The sequence below is a fragment of the Arvicola amphibius genome, chromosome 2 (assembly GCF_903992535.2).
Source record: "Arvicola amphibius chromosome 2, mArvAmp1.2, whole genome shotgun sequence".
Lineage (NCBI taxonomy): Eukaryota > Metazoa > Chordata > Mammalia > Rodentia > Cricetidae > Arvicola > Arvicola amphibius.
This window is the reverse complement of record NC_052048.2, coordinates 37,435,102-37,452,678: the sequence shown is the minus strand read 5'-3', so window position 1 is coordinate 37,452,678 and position 17,577 is coordinate 37,435,102. Positions and strand designations below refer to the sequence as shown.

At 38.1% G+C, this 17,577-nt stretch overlaps 1 protein-coding gene across 1 annotated transcript in view; it reads left to right on the top strand.

Moving 5' to 3' along the window:
- Grm7 (glutamate metabotropic receptor 7) overlaps positions 1–17,577 on the top strand; it is an 846,624-nt gene that overhangs the window by 123,423 nt on the left and 705,624 nt on the right. The gene's annotated exons all lie outside the window — the stretch shown is intronic.

Sequence of the window (17,577 nt, the reverse complement as noted above, 5' to 3'; positions counted from 1 at the left end):
TCAGGTTGTGCATTCTTATTTTTTATTATTCACACATACATACTCAGACACACACCATATGAATACAACTTGCTGCGACCATTAGTATTGCCTGTGTGTGTCTAAGGTTAATCTTTTTGCAATTGGCTAACCAACTAGAGGACTCATCTCTGGAGAAGTCTGAGTCTCTTTTGTTTATCAATTAATGACACAGAGTTTTTTGTCTCCGGGTAGACCATTACTTCTATCTACATTTGGTAGTGCTATTTTTTAGGTGAGATTTCCTGGGTGCATTTTCCCTGCTATATATAGAAGACACTATGCTGAAGGAGATGTGCTGCCCTGTTCTTCTGGTTCTTCGGATTTTTTCTGTCCTTTCATCCTAGATTATCCCTGAGCCTTATATAGAAGGGTTGTATTCTAGATGCATCAATTGGTGCTGGCTACTCAACAATCACTTGTTCTTTGCATTTTGACCAGTTGTGGCTTTCCATCATTATCCTCATCTGTGGCAAAAGAGCTTCACTTGTCTGTGGGTATAAAAATAAGCACTTAGAATGCATTTAGAAATTCTACTGACTTAGTGAAGTGACAATAGCAGATGATCTTCTAGGGTCCACGACCTCTCCTGTCCTGGGTAGTAGTTAGGTTGACAGTATCACACACAATTTCTCACTTACTAAGCTGGCTTTATGTCCAATTAGAGAGCTCCTTGATACTGCCACGATATAAATGTCACTGTTATCTGTAGCTGCAGTCGGAGGAATTTGGAAATAACCGAAAATAGTCCTTTTAGAATAAATCAGTTTTAATAAAAGGAGAATAAGGGAACTTACAGAGCCAAGGGTCCAGCGAAGCAGAGGGTGACGTGGGGAAAAAACAGGGGCTCCCTCCTGGACCCAGTTCTTTTTAAAGGTACCCTTCTCCCCTGGGGCGGCCACGCCCCTGAACGCAGGGATTGGGCCAGCTGCCCCAACAGTTATCCTCTGAGATTTCTTGTCATTCTTGTCATTGTTGTTTGTAAGGAATACAGCTGGATAGGACTATCGATTGTTTCTGTCCCTTGGCAGTTTAAATAGTTTCTTCCAGCACTATGAGACCCACTCCTTAAGGAGGGAGGATCCAGCTCAGTTTCAGCTAGATTCCACATAGTGATCTGAAGATTTATTAAGATGTAAAGCTCTTGTTTTGCCAGTTCATTCAAAACTTTCAAGTTAACATTGGGTACTCCTATCTTCTGGATAGAAAATGAATAAATAAATTCAGTTCCTCTATAAATTAATCCTGATAACAAAACCCCATTTTTAACCAAAATCCTATTTATGGACTTAACTGCATTATATGCTTTCTAACTTTACCCTCAGATGACCCTTGAGTAGTTTTTCTGTTTATTCACTTTTAGTCTCTTATGTGAAAATGAATTTGATAGAGTTCTCAGGAGCTCTTCCCATTTAACAACCATGATTTTTTTTTCTTGCCAAGTATTCTGCCTATTAATCTCACAGAGGTAAGGAGAAAGCCACCCATACAAATCACCATGGCCAAATTAAAACAAGCAAACAAGGTTGTTAGTTGTTATTGTTTTGTTTTGATTTTTGCTGCTGTTGTTTTGTATGTGTACATGGGCTGTCTCTCTTTAAGGCAAGGTTCAAGAGTTGAGCATTGGACATAGGGATAAGGAGGATTTTTGTACTTCAAGAGTAGGAGGTTTCCAATTGGTAGATTTGGCAGACAAATATGCAGGGTTACAGAAGCAGAGCATAAGCATAGCAAGTTGGTCATAACGTCCTCCTGAAAGAAAAACATGATTGCAAGGTGCTCATTGCAAGTTCGTCAAGAGAACGTGATCATAACAACCTTTTCAAGCAAAGGCTTGGTTACTGTTCTCTGGAACAGGCAGTATAGAACCATTAGTAGTTAAGGCTGTAGGTGGGGCATAGTTCAGTCCTTGAAAAACAGATTCAGTCATAAATGATGAATTAAGTTTGTTTTTATTACAAGATAGATTTCAATCATAAAATGGAGGCAGGCTGGTTCATCACCTCTACCTGGTCTCCGTCACCTACGAGGAATTACTTGAAGACAGTACTTAAAAGTGTCTCATTCACTTGTTATCTTCATTTAAACTTTAAGGCCTTTGGAGGATTCTTTAAGTACTGATATTTACTTCAAGTATACCCCACAATTTACTGAAACATGTATTGTTTTCTTTGCCATGTTAACTTGTAGTTAGTAGTAGGTCCTTGTGATTGAGAAGGTTAAATGCATGAGGTTGGTGGATGTGGAAGGCTATTGCCATCCGTGCTGTTTTGCAAGCTTGTATCAACCATATAACAATAGACAGAGAACAAAAGATCTGGGACTCTTCATTCATACAAGGCTTACTACTTCATCAAAGGAATTAGTGTATCTTTAATTGATAATCGTTCAGGCTTATTTGTATCCCCCAACATACTGGAACAATAATCTCTTATAGTAACAACCTTTAGGTATGATTACATGATTTTTATTACATCAGTATTTACTGGACTAATGGGTAATTACTGATCCACAAGCATAGAATAGTAATTACGACAAATTATACAATATCAGTGCTAATGAAATAAAGTATTTTCTTCCATGAATCTGCTTTTCCACCTTACAACAACTTTAAAAGTATCTGTCTTAATCTGGCACGTAGCTTGATATGACTTTTAGTGGATATTGCAGTCACTCTGTGTGCTTCCATGCCTTTTTGTTTGGAGATAAATTGGCAGACTACTTTATGGGTACATAAATATAACAGAATGAGAGGAAGTCAGTGTGTGAGAATAAGAAGCACAGAAAAGCCATTGTCTTAGACTGCTAATGGGTATTTCTGAAGTATGCAAAATCCCTTCACATTGGGACTGAGTGGTGTGGTGACCAAATTAGAGTGTTACTTGAGAAGGATATGATTTGCCCAGTTGGTACCTGTATTTCGACGATGAAAAATCAGTCCACCTATCCTTTAGACTTTTCTTCAGACAGAGCATAAAGACTTGAGCTCTGCAATGAGCAAGGCATAAACTCCCAGCATTTTTTTTTTTTTGCTTTTCATATGCTCAGTGTGTGATTATCAGACCGTTTCTGCCAGCATCATTTTGCTTATAGGTGTGTCCCATAAATCTCATGTTATTTTGGAAGAAATAGAGGAAGCTCAGTGGGAAGAAATGGCTTGCTCAAGAACACATGGATGACATGAGTCAGAATCTGGGTCTGAGTTTAGATTTTCTAATGAAAGACCATTTTCCTTTCGAGTGTTCCTTAGCTAATTGCATTCTGTTGAAGCAGAGAGAATTCTAGTATTTGATGCAACATGAACAATGTCCAGAAAAGAGCATCAGATTCTGTGGAACTGGAATTAATAATGGTTTTGAGCCACCAACTGAGTGCTCAGAACTGAGCCCAGGTTCTCTATAAGAGTATCCATTGCTCTTAACTATTGAATCATTTCTCTAGTCCAAAGAATTTTATTTCAACTGTCATTCTTCTATCAGAGAATGGGATATTTTAACTGATTTTTTTATTCTTCATTTTCATACCTACAGTTACCAGCATAGCCTTTGCATTTGCTACTTACTCTTTAATGCTAATTGAATGAAGGAGATAATAATGCACTTTCCAAAATGCTAGCCTGACTCTTTCACACAGTAGTTCTTAATGCTCAGTAATGGTTTTGAGAGCTTTTTGCATTCCGGGGACTACTGTGCATTCCAAGAGAAGTAACGAAAAATGTAACTTTCTTCATGAGAACCTGTGTGACGAATATACAGTAAATAACATAATTGATGGTGTTGTGGAGGTAATAAAGTTTCAGAAAGCATCAATGTAACACTAAACAAGGCAGTGTGGAAAGAGTTCTGTTTCTACATGAAGAGCCATGTGGTTTGAGATGCGCATAAGGAGACAAAGTAGTTTCCGGGTACAGAAAAGAGCAAGTATAAAAGTCTAGTCAGAATTGAGTTAGGGACATTCAAGAAGGGCAGGAAAGCAAGATGAAGGGAATGAAGCTCAAGAACAAGTCCCACCTTGGTCGTACTGTTTTCTCAGAGGCTGTTATTTTCAAAGAATAATGAAACAGAACAGAGATGTTGACAGGAAACTGAAGAGGTTATAGTAGCATATTTTTTTAAAAAAATCACAGTGATTTGTATATGATGAGTAGAATATTGAGTCCTGAGAATTTTAGATATCATGGAGGTGGCTAGTGTTTGACCTGTGGAAACATGACTGTGATGTGGTGTAGCAGCAGAACTGAGTTAAATATTACCTCTTTCATACAATGACTGTTCTTATTTTCTGTTCTTTAATTGAAAATAGCTTTTTTAATGCAATGTAGTCTGAGAATGTTTTTCCATCCCCCAACTCCTCTGAGATCCTCCCCATCTCCCCCTTCTATCCAAACTCATACCATTTCTGTCTCCCCATGGAAAACAGACAGGTATCTAAAAAATAATGAAAAAATAGGATTTAAAAAAAAGCTGGGGGCAAAACAAACAAACAAAAAGAAGAAAGTAGACAAAGAAAAAGCATGAGAAACATATATCGATGCAGAGATATATGTTCATACACGCAAGAATTCCATAAAACTACAAAGCCGGAAGCCATAATACATATGTAGAAAACTTTACACAATGGTTATGACTCTCTACAAGGGGGCTTGGAATCCGCCTTGCATCTTGGGAAGCTGAGTCCCTTCTTTTTCAGTTACTTATAACATATTCTTTCAGGACTTCTTGCTGGATCTTTGTGGCCAAACAGGTACCAGATATACCTTTCAGTCACTTAAGCAATTGCATTTTCCAAAGCCCCGTGCTTACCTTTGTGCTGAGTTTCACAGCCACCTATCTATATGTTGTCCTTCTAAGTGCAAATATTATACTTGGGGGAAATCAGCACTTTTTCACTATATCCCAGTTATATAGGTCACAGGCTGTGAAATATGCCTATCATTTGCTTTCCCCTGTACCAAAATCTTATGTAATTTTATATCACTTTGCCCATTTTCCTTGATATCAATGGAGATTAAGGTTGTAAACCTTATTTTTCACTTTCATATATCTCAAAGATCAATATCCACTCTGTGTTAAAATTTTCATTTGAAGTGTAAATTCCAAACTGTCTATATTTTATATATTTATCCTGAATCATAACCCCTCATTGACTTTTTGTTCTCTCCTTACAAAAAAAAATGTAGAATTAGTCATAGGCCAGAAAAGCAAATGGTCCAAAGACAGTATATCCCAAAGGACCAAGTGGATTCTTGAGATATTCATAGATATGAAAACACATCAAGCTCCCAATTGCCTATATTTTTTTTCTAATCATTTTTAGATGCAATCATTTGTCTCTGGATGGAATTTCTTAAATCCTTCAAAATGGATGCATAGTTTGAAGCTTTCCAAAGGAGGAAGGTGGAGAGAATATACTATGTTTTTCTAAGAAAGTTGAGAAGTTTTTTTCATACCCTGAATGTAAAGTAATATTCTACCACGAGATTTAACCTGAAGGTATTCTTGTGTTCAAATAGGAGACTGACAAATTGTCATTACAGAAGAAATTTTACTTTATCTTTACTGTTTGTTATTTTGACTAATGCTTTTAAACTATATAGATGTATGAAATATGAATTTTTAAAGCTCTGAACCTCTTGGAAATGAGCAATCTAGTCGTTGTGGTAGGGTAGGTTTTAGGCTACACAACAGGGGTGAGTGCTAGTACTATAATCTTTACTCATATTTTTAGCTACTACACTTTCAACCACCATACTGAAAGCAAAATCTGTTCTCATCCCAGACTTATTTTCTCATCTCAAATCCCAATTTCCCTTTACAAATTCCTGCTCCTGGTGATACAGCTTGTGAGTTACCATCATGAAAACACTTTAGACATCTGACCGTAGGCAAATGGTATTATAAGAAAAAAATGATGCATTCCAGGATGCCTTCACTAAATATAGATAAGAAAAAAAAAACAGACTTTAATTTTGAAAAAGAGTTGCATTACTCGAGCAATGTAATGTAATCGATTAGAAGGATACAGTGTCTTCACTGATTACTCACTTGGTACACAATATCAAAATAACCTGGCCACCAAAGTGCTGAAGCTTCTTTTGGATCCATGAGGGGAGATAAAATTTCTAGTGAAGACGAGAGAGTGATCTCTCTTTATCCTGCTGATGTAGGATTTTCTGGTATGTTGCTTAAATTCTCAGAAATGAGGACAGCAATGCTTCTTTTCATCTGTGTTATGGTTTTCTCTTTCTCTCTTACTTTCAAGAACACAGCATGACAGTGGCCTCTCTAATTCCTTTCTGAATTGCAGTTCGTCCTCTGTGCCTGCGGGGTTGTGTCTAAGGAGGCTGCTTACTTTTTGTACTGAATAGAAGTATCCTGTTAACTTACTTGGTGCTAGAAATAGCCTGCTTCCCCAACTACCTTGAAATTACAATGAAAATAAAGACAGAGAATTCTACATTTGATTCTTTCCTCAAATATCTAAAAAGTGCTGTTCATTAGCTTCCCAAGTTCTATATTGAAAAAGAAAATAAGTCGGGTGGTGGTAATTCCAGCACTCAGCAGGCAGAGGCAGGCGGATCTCTGTGAGTTCAAGGCCAGCTTGGTATACAAGAGCTAGTTCCAGGACAGGCTCCAAATCCACAGAGAAACCCTGTCTCAGAAACAAACAGAGAGAGAGAGAGAGAGAGAGAGAGAGAGAGAGAGAGAGAGAGAGAGAGAGACAGAGAAAAGAAAATCTTTAGAAGTAGGCGAAGAAATGCTACTTCATGGATATTTGGAGGGATGTTAGTAGAAAAGTTTTGTTGGTTTTGGGTTTGTGTACTTATTTGCTATTTGTTTTTTAATATATTCTATTTTAATTAATGTGTGTATGTAGGAGTACGTGCATGGTTTTGTGTGTATATGTGTCTTTGTGTGTATGTGTACATGTTTGTATATGTGTATGCACATGTATGGGTATCTGTAATGGCCAGAAGAGGGCATGAGATCCCCCGGACCTGGAGTTTCAGATAGTTGTGAGCAGCCAGCATGTATCCTGGGAATGAACTGGGATTTTTTTTATTAAACCAAATATTATTAATCACTAAGCCATCTTTCTCTAGTTCACTGTGTATTTTTCTTCTCCAGGCCTTCTAATCTTGGATTATGAGACTGCTGTTGGAAAATACATATAAACAAAACATGAAAGAAATTTTTGTTTGTTTTTCCCTAGTGAAATTTCAGACATACCAGCACTTAAAGCTTCAAATATTATGCTTGTTTTTCTCTATTTCTAGATATATTAGAAAACATTTAGTTTTCATAATGGCATTATTTAACTTGATACTTCATAGGTGGGTAACAATGAGGAAGCATGGAGGTAAAGCAGAGGTTTTACTCCCACATGGTAGAAGCAGAAACAAGTTAATAAAGAATACATACGTAATCGCTATTTAGGGGGTGTGCTCATTTCCAATATGAGCCTTTGTCCAGAAAATTACTCTTAGCATTTCTCCTTTGGTCTGTTATTGTATTTTTTGTCATGATTTACTGCTGTTTAGTACACTGATATTCATAAGTCTTTATTGAACCTGTACATAATCCAAGTTGTATATTTACTCTCTGGAACCTCCAAAAATAAATATTCAGTCAGAGCTTGCTCAGAGTCAAATAGAAGAGAGTAAAAACACCGGAATGTAACGCACAGTAGGACACAGTCACAAATTCAAGAATAAATTGCCTTTGGGGAGTGCTAAGTGGATCATGTCACCCCTTCATTTCAGCAAGGTTGTCAGCAGGGGACAGAATGCAATTCTGATAGTTCCAGGATCCTTAATAAAGAAGCAACTCACCGAGAGAGGAGATGGTTTCAGGGCAACTCACTAGGGATTATGAAGGTGCAGAGAATAGCAACCATAGGAAGCTGTTAACCCACTAGCCCAAAAGGAGCCCGTTGAAGAAAATAGCACTGTTAAAGCTCAAGGAGGGATAGAGAAATAGTAGAGTATCCTGCTAGGATACCTAGGGATAAAACAAGTCAAATGAGGATGGAAAAGGCCCAGAGCATGAAGTGAGAAAAATAGCCACTCCCACTCTCCCCACCTTCTGATCACCCCATTATGATGCACCATTGACCAAACCAAACTTAAAGTCCACTGAGGTAGAAAGGCTGGATTGTGGGGTCACTGTAATTGTGCAGTATAGCCTTCTGGGGCTCAGACCATGAAAGGCAAAAAAATCAAAGAGTCTGAGGATGATGGAGTAAACAGTGACTATTTGGTACAAAATGGAGCAGTCCACATACCAGTATTAGCCTTGGAGCACAATATCAACGTTAATATCAGGCTGTGAACTCTAGGCATTTGAAGAGATTGGGGAAAAGGGCAAAAGATGGAAAATGAAAGACAGTTATTCAAATCAACTTGATTATACCAAATATGCCTAAGAAGTGATCTCAAGATGGGGCACAAAAACTGAGTATATTCTTGCTTGGATGGCTTTGGACTATGGTTAGTAGTCAAATGTCATTGACTTGGAAGCAGAAACATGTTGAAGCATCCTAAGGTCAGAAGAAAGCATAGCCTGCAGACTTTGCAAAGAAAGTAGGCAAGAAAGAATTTTCAGTAAGTGAGTTAAGTTCCCATGTTGGTAAGAAAGCAGAAAGGCAAAACAGGATACAATGGTTCTAAAGCTAACGGGATATAGCAGCAGATGGGATATGAAAGGAAATACAAGAATAAAGGCTGTTATCAATGATTTTTTAATTAATTTGTGTTCTGTGTGTTGGAACAGATATGCATTTGTCACATGATGCATATAGAGGCCCAGAGGGCAACCACTCATTTTGTTTGTGCAAGTGTTTCTTGTCTGCCTCTGAGTACACCAGAGTAACTGGCCTGTGAGCTTCTGTGTCTCCACCTCTGTTCTTGTTGTTCTGAGATGAAAAACAAAAACAACCACATGCAGTTTTTGACATGGGTTCTGGGGTTTGAAACTCATATTTTGCACACTGGGCTACCTCCTCAGCTTGTCTTGTTGTCATGATAAGGGTTATCATGTCCATTGTTACCCAGCATGGAAAAGAAAACCTGCAATACGAAGAACTTAGACAGCAGCGGCTGAGCTCATATCAATTGCTTGTTCTAGCTAGTAGAGGACACCGCACTGGATGTTACTTCCAAGCCTGATAATGTGGGTTTTCAGGAAGGACTCACTTTCCCAGTGATTGGAGAGGAGGCTTTAGAGTAAATCACGTTACCAAGAATAGAAAATAATAATGGATTTATTATTAATAATAATGGCAATCTGGCAAATCACATCTCAGTAATGTGATTACATAAAGGGATCAATACAAGATGCAGGAAAGGTATATTTTGGGGTCGGAGAAGAAAGGGAGAAAATTCTGGTCCATTAGAGGGCAGGTAAAGAGGCATTTTCAAGGTAAAACATTTCTAAAAAGAAGCAGGGCCGAGAAAGACTACTGGGAGTGAATAATTACCAAATTACTCTTCCTGAGCTCTGACAGGGAAGGAGCAGTGTGAGACAGACAGTGTGCTGCAGCATGCCTGACCAACAAGCAAAGCTCTTTCCTGCCCGGTAGAAGAATCTAGGCTCTGCTACAGGGAGAGAGGGAACAAACCTCTTCCTTTTGAGTTTTCTAACTGTTTCTGTGATAATGAAAGCTGACATGGGTTGTCTTTAATAAAATTTAATGACAATATACCAAGAGTCCACAGGAGGGAGACACAAGTTTCTAAAAGTGACCCAGTGAATAATTAAATTGCCAGAGTTCCTGATACTTAAAGCACAAAACTGCAGCTCTTAGTTTCCTTCAATTATTCTTTCTTCAGGGTGAGAAAATTAAAAGACATCTTTACGCATACTAATGGAATATTTGTCCCAGGCAAGATGATTATTTTGCTATTGTGTTTTTTAAAATATACTTTCTATAGCCTTTACTTTTGGATTCCTTGAACACCAATAAACATAAAAATGGTTTCACTGTTTTTTAGTAATTTTGATGAGTGTGCAAAACTTTTCTATGAAGTTGTCTAAAGTCTCTTTTTCTCTGCCTCTCTTTCTCTAGGTTTATTTATCTTTACTTCTATATGTATGAGTGTTCTGCTTGTGTGTGTGCATCATGTACTTGCCTGGTACCCCAGAAGGGCAAAAGAAGAAGACGACATAGGATCTCCTAGAAATAGAGTTAGAGATTGTCAAGAGCCACCATGTAGGTGTTGGAAATTGAACCCAGATCTTCTGCAGTGCAACAAGTACACTGAATGACTGGATAACCATTCTAGCCTCTCTTCCTTGTTTTGTATGATTCATGAAAGGGGTGGGTGCTGCCAGTGTGTGTGTGTGTGTGTGTGTGTGTGTGTGTGTGTTCATATGCTAGATGACAACCTCAGATGTTGCTATTTAGGTAACACCCACTTTGTTATCTGAGATCTTTCCCTGCCCTGAAATTTTAAGGTAGCCTGAGATAGTTGAGTAATAAACCCCAATTTCTGCCTATCTCTCCCGCAGTAGTGCTGTGGTTGTGATCATGTTTACCAAGTCCAACTTTTTTTACATGCGTCATGGATATCTAATTTAGATACTCCCGCTATCAGGGCAAGTGCTTGGCTAACTGAATTGAGTCATCTCACTGGCCTATTTTGTTTGCTCCTATGAGGAAAAACATCACATGCTATAGCTCAGGCTGGCTTGGAACCCGGGTTGTAGTCTACACTGATCACTCACAGAGCTCTCCTGCTTCAGCTTCCCAAATGCTGGCATGACAGGAATGAGTCACCGTACCTGTAGACAGACTTTTCTGTCCTGCGGGCCAGCTCCCAAATAATCACATAGAGACTTCTTTTTAATTATAAAAGTTCAACTGATAGTTTAGGCTTTTTTTCTAAACAGCTTATATCTTAATTAACCCATTTCTGTTCATTTACTTTCTGCCTCATACCTGTATTGTCTTTACTCTGTACTAGCCATGCTGCTTCCTCTGCATCTTCTCCCAACTCTGCCCTTCACATTCCCAACGCTCTCTCTGCCATGAAAATCCTGCCTAGCTATTGGCTGTTTAGCTTTTCATTAAGCAATCTAGTAACACACATTCACAGTGTACAAAAGATTATTCCACAGCACATAACTGACTGTTTTTCTGAACTCTTTTATAATGTTCTTCCAGGTTTTTATAGCTGAGTTAAGGTGTGCTTTTTATTTCAATGCTGAAAACTAGATTTGTTTCAGAATGCAGCATTGCTATTTCTTGTTCACTACAGACTACACAGTTTTACAATTCTGCATTTAAACAGACACATGGTTTGCTTTCATAATGAGAACAGTAGGAAGGATTAATTTAAAAATTTGTGTACATCTCTCCAGGCTGTTTTCTGCCCTGTTGGCAAATCCTTTTTGTCAATCTGATAGTGATAAGTTATTCATCCTAGATCCCTGAATGACACAGAGGATATCATCTCTCAGCCAGAATATGTTGAAAGATATGCATAATTAGTATACATTGTAAGTATAAGCAAAGTTTTCCAGACTTCATAGGCTCTATATAATAGTTTTATAACTCTTCTTTAGAATTAGTTCTTCTATTACAAAAATCAATCATAGATAGACAAAAAATGTACATGACTATGTTACAATAAAACCTTATTTATAAAAGCAGGTGGTTTATATATATAATCCATGGACCACAGTTAATTGATATCTTCTGTAAACCCCTGATTTGCTGAAGATGTTATAAGCAGTGTAACCCGGATTACACTGTATGATATTTCACATTGTAAAAGAGCCATATTTCCAAACTGAAGATGTGTAAAGAAGATGTTTGTTTCTCTGTAAGAATCTCTGTTATAATAGCACAACATAAATATTGGTTTGGATTCAGAACTTTAATCAAACTGAGCCATATCAAGAATGAACAAAATAGGGTTACAATAGCTACTTGAGAGACTAAAGGGATGGCTCAGTTGGTCAACTACTTGCTGAACAAGCATAAGGACCTAAGTTTGATCCCCCACACCCAACAATGAAAGATGGGTATCACAGCACATGTTGTATCCCCAGCACTGAGGAAGCAAATGATGCCTGAAGCATGCTGACTAGCCAGCTCTACAGATCTAGGGATAATGAAAAGAACTTGTCTCAAAAACCAAGATGGGTGGGTGGCATCTGAGGACTAACACCTGGCACTGATATACCTCATACACATGCACATGCACATATATGTTCCTGCCCACAGAGTCATACACATATAAATGATCATGCCAAAACTACTTTGGACAGTTACTTGAGTAAAAAATGGATCATATAGAAATTGAATGAATAAAAATACAAAGGAAAGGAATAGCTACTCCTAGATATGGTGGAAAAGGAAGTTCACTGTAGATAAAAGGGAGAGAGTAGGTAGAGGCAGGATCTTGTAGGAGTCCAGAGTGGGCATGACCAGACTGAGTTGGGTCATGTGAGGAGATGAGGGGGGAAACAAAGAAAGAAAGAGCAGAGAAAGGGGAAACAGGTGCAGCATCCAGGAAAGGCTTGAGGAGAGAGGATCTAGAAGGGCATCCAGTCCCTGTGCTGGAAAGTTCAGGGTAGAGGATGGGATATGCCAGCTATCCCCTCTAACAGGAGGGGATGGTGGGATGGTGGGAGAACCTGGAGGCCAGGTCTACTTTGATATGTTAAATAGGCACCTCAGTCTTTTGTCCTGAACTTGAACTTTAGCAAAAATGTTCCTCAGTATTAAACCCTCAGGAAAACAACAACAACAATAACAACAAGAATCAAACAAATAGTATCAAACCTATAAGTAGTTTCCGAAAAGCTACAGTGGAGAATTACTGGAGAAGAGGTTATGTCTAAGCAGGGACAACGTGAAGATGCTTCCTGACATTTTCTGTATCACTTGAATACTAACAATATTTAATTATGTAATTATTGTTACAGAGATTTCAAAAGAGGCAAAAGTTAGACCAGAAATACTAGGAATTTACTGTTCTTGTGTTCTTTCATTACTGTGTAGATTTCCTAAATGTGACTGTCTGCCTGTTTCCAGTTCTTCATAGATATTCTACTTTGTCTAAATAGTTAAACACACACACAACCACACACACATACACACAATTATTTAGAGACTGAAAGTGAAACAATATGAATATAACATAATAATGCACAATGTAGACCTCAGAGTATCTTGTAAAGTGTGATTGGCCCATCAGTCAAAGGCAGATTTCTAGAGCATAGTCCATAGCTCTCCCGTTGATATATTGGAACTTTGTTGCCAAACACCTTTTCTTAAAATTTGCATCTTTTAGGGTAAAACCTCACAATGTGTGTAAATGGTGAGAAAATGTTCTTATTTCTGCTCTGCACTGCAACATGCACTGTCTAGTTGAATTCATTGAATTCCTGGGATTTTCTGTCACAAAAGCAGGGAGCATCTCCCTTCCCTAAAGCCTTGCTTTCTTCCTTATCTCCTTCTGTCATTCACCTAGCTGATTTCCTGCTTCATGCAAATGAAAACCTGAGCCAAACATTTCTTGGGAGAACTGAGGGGATCTTAGGCACCAGCATCAAAATCCCTGGCATACAAATCCAGCAGCTCTCGGAAAAACCAGGGAATTAGCAAGAACATACCAGTAGCCAATAGGAAAAATTAGCCATCCTATTTCCTGACCTACGAGCAGACAGGATGCAGATGAAACTCTGAAAAATGGAAAGTTATTCGACCCGCAATGTAATAAAAAGTGATTAAAAATCCACTTCTGATTTGTTAACGATTTTAGAATCCCTGTTTTTACTTGTCCTTTTCCCCCATTCTGTATAGGGAAGTTAAAGTTTAATATGGATTATTAATATGGTCTCCAAAACTATTTTGTCTTATTTCAATGCCTCTTTTCAGTTAATTTTAAGGCAAACTGTATTAATATTTTGGACAATTGTATTTTCTTGGTTGGTGGCCTTTACTGAGACTGTCTCTCTGCTGGTGACGGTGATTTAACTACTGCTTAATAGAAACTCCAGCTAAATGCTTTTAAAGAGCATTTGAATGCAGCATTGATAGTTAAAGTAAAGGATATAAGGTTTTTGAATTAAACCTGAGACCATACTATATACTTCCAGTACTGAATTTATTAGATTCTTTTGCTATCTAACAATGGAAAGAACATTCTACATTATAATTTTTAAAATTGTTCTCTTGTGCAAAAGTATTTAGTTTCATTTTTTTCTTTTTTTTAACATTGTAAATTTTTTTTTATTAAAAATTTCCATCTCCTCCCCTTCTCCTCTCCCTTCCCTCCACTCCCTTCTACCCATACCCCCATTCCATCCCTCTCCAAGCCAAAGAGCCATCAGGGTTCAGTTCACTATGTTAAGTCCAAGGTCCTCCCAGCTCTCCCTAAGTCCAGGAAGGTAAGCAACCAAACTGACAAGGCTCACAGTGAGCCTGTCCATGCTGTAGAGTTCATGCTCATCGAGGTTGTCCTTGGTTTCTCAGTCCTCCTCCACCGTCAGCCACATTCAGAGAGTCTGGTTTGGTCCCCTGTTCCATCAGTCCCATTCCAACTGGACTTGGTGGTCTCCCGTTAGATCTGTCCCACCGTCTTAATGGGTAATCGCACTCCTCACGGTCCTGACTTCCTTGCTCATGATCTCCCTCCTTTTGCTCCTCATCAGGACCTTGGGAGCTCAATCCGGTGCTTCTATGTGGGGCTCTGTCATTTTCTCCATCCAATGCCAGGTGAAGGTTCTATGGTGATATGCAAGATATTCATGAATATGGCAATAGGGCATGCTCAACCTCCTTAGCAATCAGGGAAATGCAAATCAAAATAACATTGAGATACCATCTAACACCTGTCAGATTGGCTAAAATCAAAAACACCAATGATAGCCTTTGCTGGAGAGGATGTGGAGTAAGGGGTACACTCATCCATTGCTGGTGGGAATGCAAACTTGTGTAACCACTTTGGAATGCAGTGTGGAGGTTTCTCAGGAAATTTGGGATCAACCTACCCCAGGACCCAGCAATCCCACTGTTGGGAATTTACCCAAGTGATGCCCAATCATATTACAAAAGCATTTGTTCAACTATGTTTATAGCAGCATTATTTGTAATAGCCAGAACCTGGAAACAACCTAGATGCCCTTCAGTGGAAGAATGGATGAAGAAAGTGTGGAATATATACATATTAGTTCCATTTTTTTAAAATCCAAAAAAGAAACCCCAATAGTAATAAAAATAGCACAGAGTTTGATATTTTTAACTAAGAGACGTCTGTGAGTAGGGTCCATCAGAGCTAACTTGAACTTTTATTTCTACATTTGCTTTGTGATGTGGGAGATTTAACAACCATGAGCCTCAGTTTCTTTATCTGTACAGTGGGGAGGCAAGAATCCTACCTCATATAGCTATTGTTTGTTTTAAATAGGATAGTAGGCAATTACTACTCAGTACTTGCTCTTCTCTTTCAAAACTGTTATCTTACTTCAATTTTATAAGTGACTTCTATTCCAGGGCTTAATGGAGTCCATGTTCTCTTCTGAAACATCTGAACATGGCCTCCATTGTCCTTCTCTTGAGAGTCTATTCTTCTACATTCAAACCAATATAGCCAGTTGAGTTCTACTTACAACCAGCATTCTAGAACTTCTCTAGCCCAAGGTGAAGCTCTTCCGTGTTCTTGTCATAACTTAGCTTCCAAGGCTTATGGAGCATGGTCTGGTTTATCATAGCAATGTTTCTCAGTTTCCTGCACCTGTTACCATTACTCTGGCAAAAGGACTTGATATAAGTAACTAAAGGAAGATAGAGTTGCTTTGGGCTCACAGTTGGAAGATACCATCTATCATGTTAGGAAAGTCAAAAAAAAAGCACAAGGTAACTGATCATCCAAGTCTGTAGTAACAAATCAGACATGAAAGCTGGATTTTGATGGTCACATAGCTTGACCATTACAACCAGTGACCGCTGACAGTGACAGGGATTGTTAAATAAATGTGATGGCCAGTGTGGGTTGCCAACCTAATATGCCCTGAAATGTGGGAGCCTCGATTGAGCCACTTAGTTTGTCTGTGGGTATGACTTTGGGGCATTTCCTTGATAGCTAATTCATGCAGGAGGGCTCAGTCCACTCTAGAAAGTACCATTCCTAGGTATTTCTGAGCTTTATAAAAAAGGTAGCTGAACATGAGTCTGGAGGCAAGGCATAAATAGCACTCTTCTGTGATTTCTACTTCAAATCCCTCTAACTTGACTCATCCTGATAATAGATTTAACCTCTAGGATGAAGTAAACCATTTCCTACTCAAATTGCTTTTGATTGTAGTATTTACCCAAGCAACAGAGATCCAACTAAAACAAACTGCTTACTTCAGTAGAGAAGAAGGGAAATATGAATGAAGAAAAACAGAAATCCTTCAGTGATATTGTTAACTATGAGGTCTTTTATCAGATTCATGGTCTTTTTCTGAAAAAGCATAATTAAAAATATCAGTACTTTAGCCATCTATCATGATTCAAAAGTTAAGAAGGAAAATAATGGTAGTTTAAAATCAGGATAAATATTTTTAAAGGCTGTGGTTGTGTCTTCATGGGTGTGATATAGTTAGGCGAGGCAGCATCTAGGATAATCTCACTTTATGGGCAGCCTATGTAATTGTGAATTTATCTGTAGATCTGTTACTACCAACTCGAAAGTATACCTATTTATAAACTGGCAAATAGGTACTTCCCGTCGATTAAGAACTGCCTATTTTTCATTGTTTTAAATATAATATGATTAAGTTTAAATTGAGTTGAAAAAAAGAGTAAGTTACACATAAATCGAGTTACTGGAGTGGTTTCTCTTTTAAAAACTGAATTAAGGACTTTGAAATTAATTTAGTTTTGAACAGAATGTGTTCAGTGTAAGTTTTGTGTATTAATTTGCCTTTGCACTAACTCTTTGGAACAAAAAGAACAAACCAATTTCAACATTTTATTTTCCATATTTACAGCCAGCATCAAACTTTTCTCTGCAATAAACATGAATTATACACCACTTGCAGGTGGGAGTCCCATCTGTGCATGCATTTCTCTCCTGCAAACAATGGACGTGCCCATGGACTCCTCCTGCATCAATATTAAGTCCCCTCACCTCAGCTAATTATGTAGTAGAGATATTTAATTCAGTTTCCTCTTTAATTATATACTTATGATTAATGGTGGAAGCACTTCTAACCTATAGCCTCAAAATTCCATTTTAATTAGTGAGAAACATTCCAGACAATTTGGAAGACTCTTTATACATACATTGTTTTACTTAAAAAAAATATCCAAAAGCAGGTCAATTCTCTTTGTAGATTGAATCATTAATACTTTGGAATGGAAGCTAATACTTTAAAGCTGCAGTGCTTAGAAAGCCCAAGCTCAGACTCCAACAGGTCTGCCTCAGTTCTAATCTCACTCTGTGCCTTCCAGAGCTGTGACTGGAGAAAGGTGTACAGACTTTATTATTTTCATATTCTAAATTCAAGGAACTAGGTTAACCATGAATTCGCTCTGATAATTAAATTAGAAATGGTTGCCTAG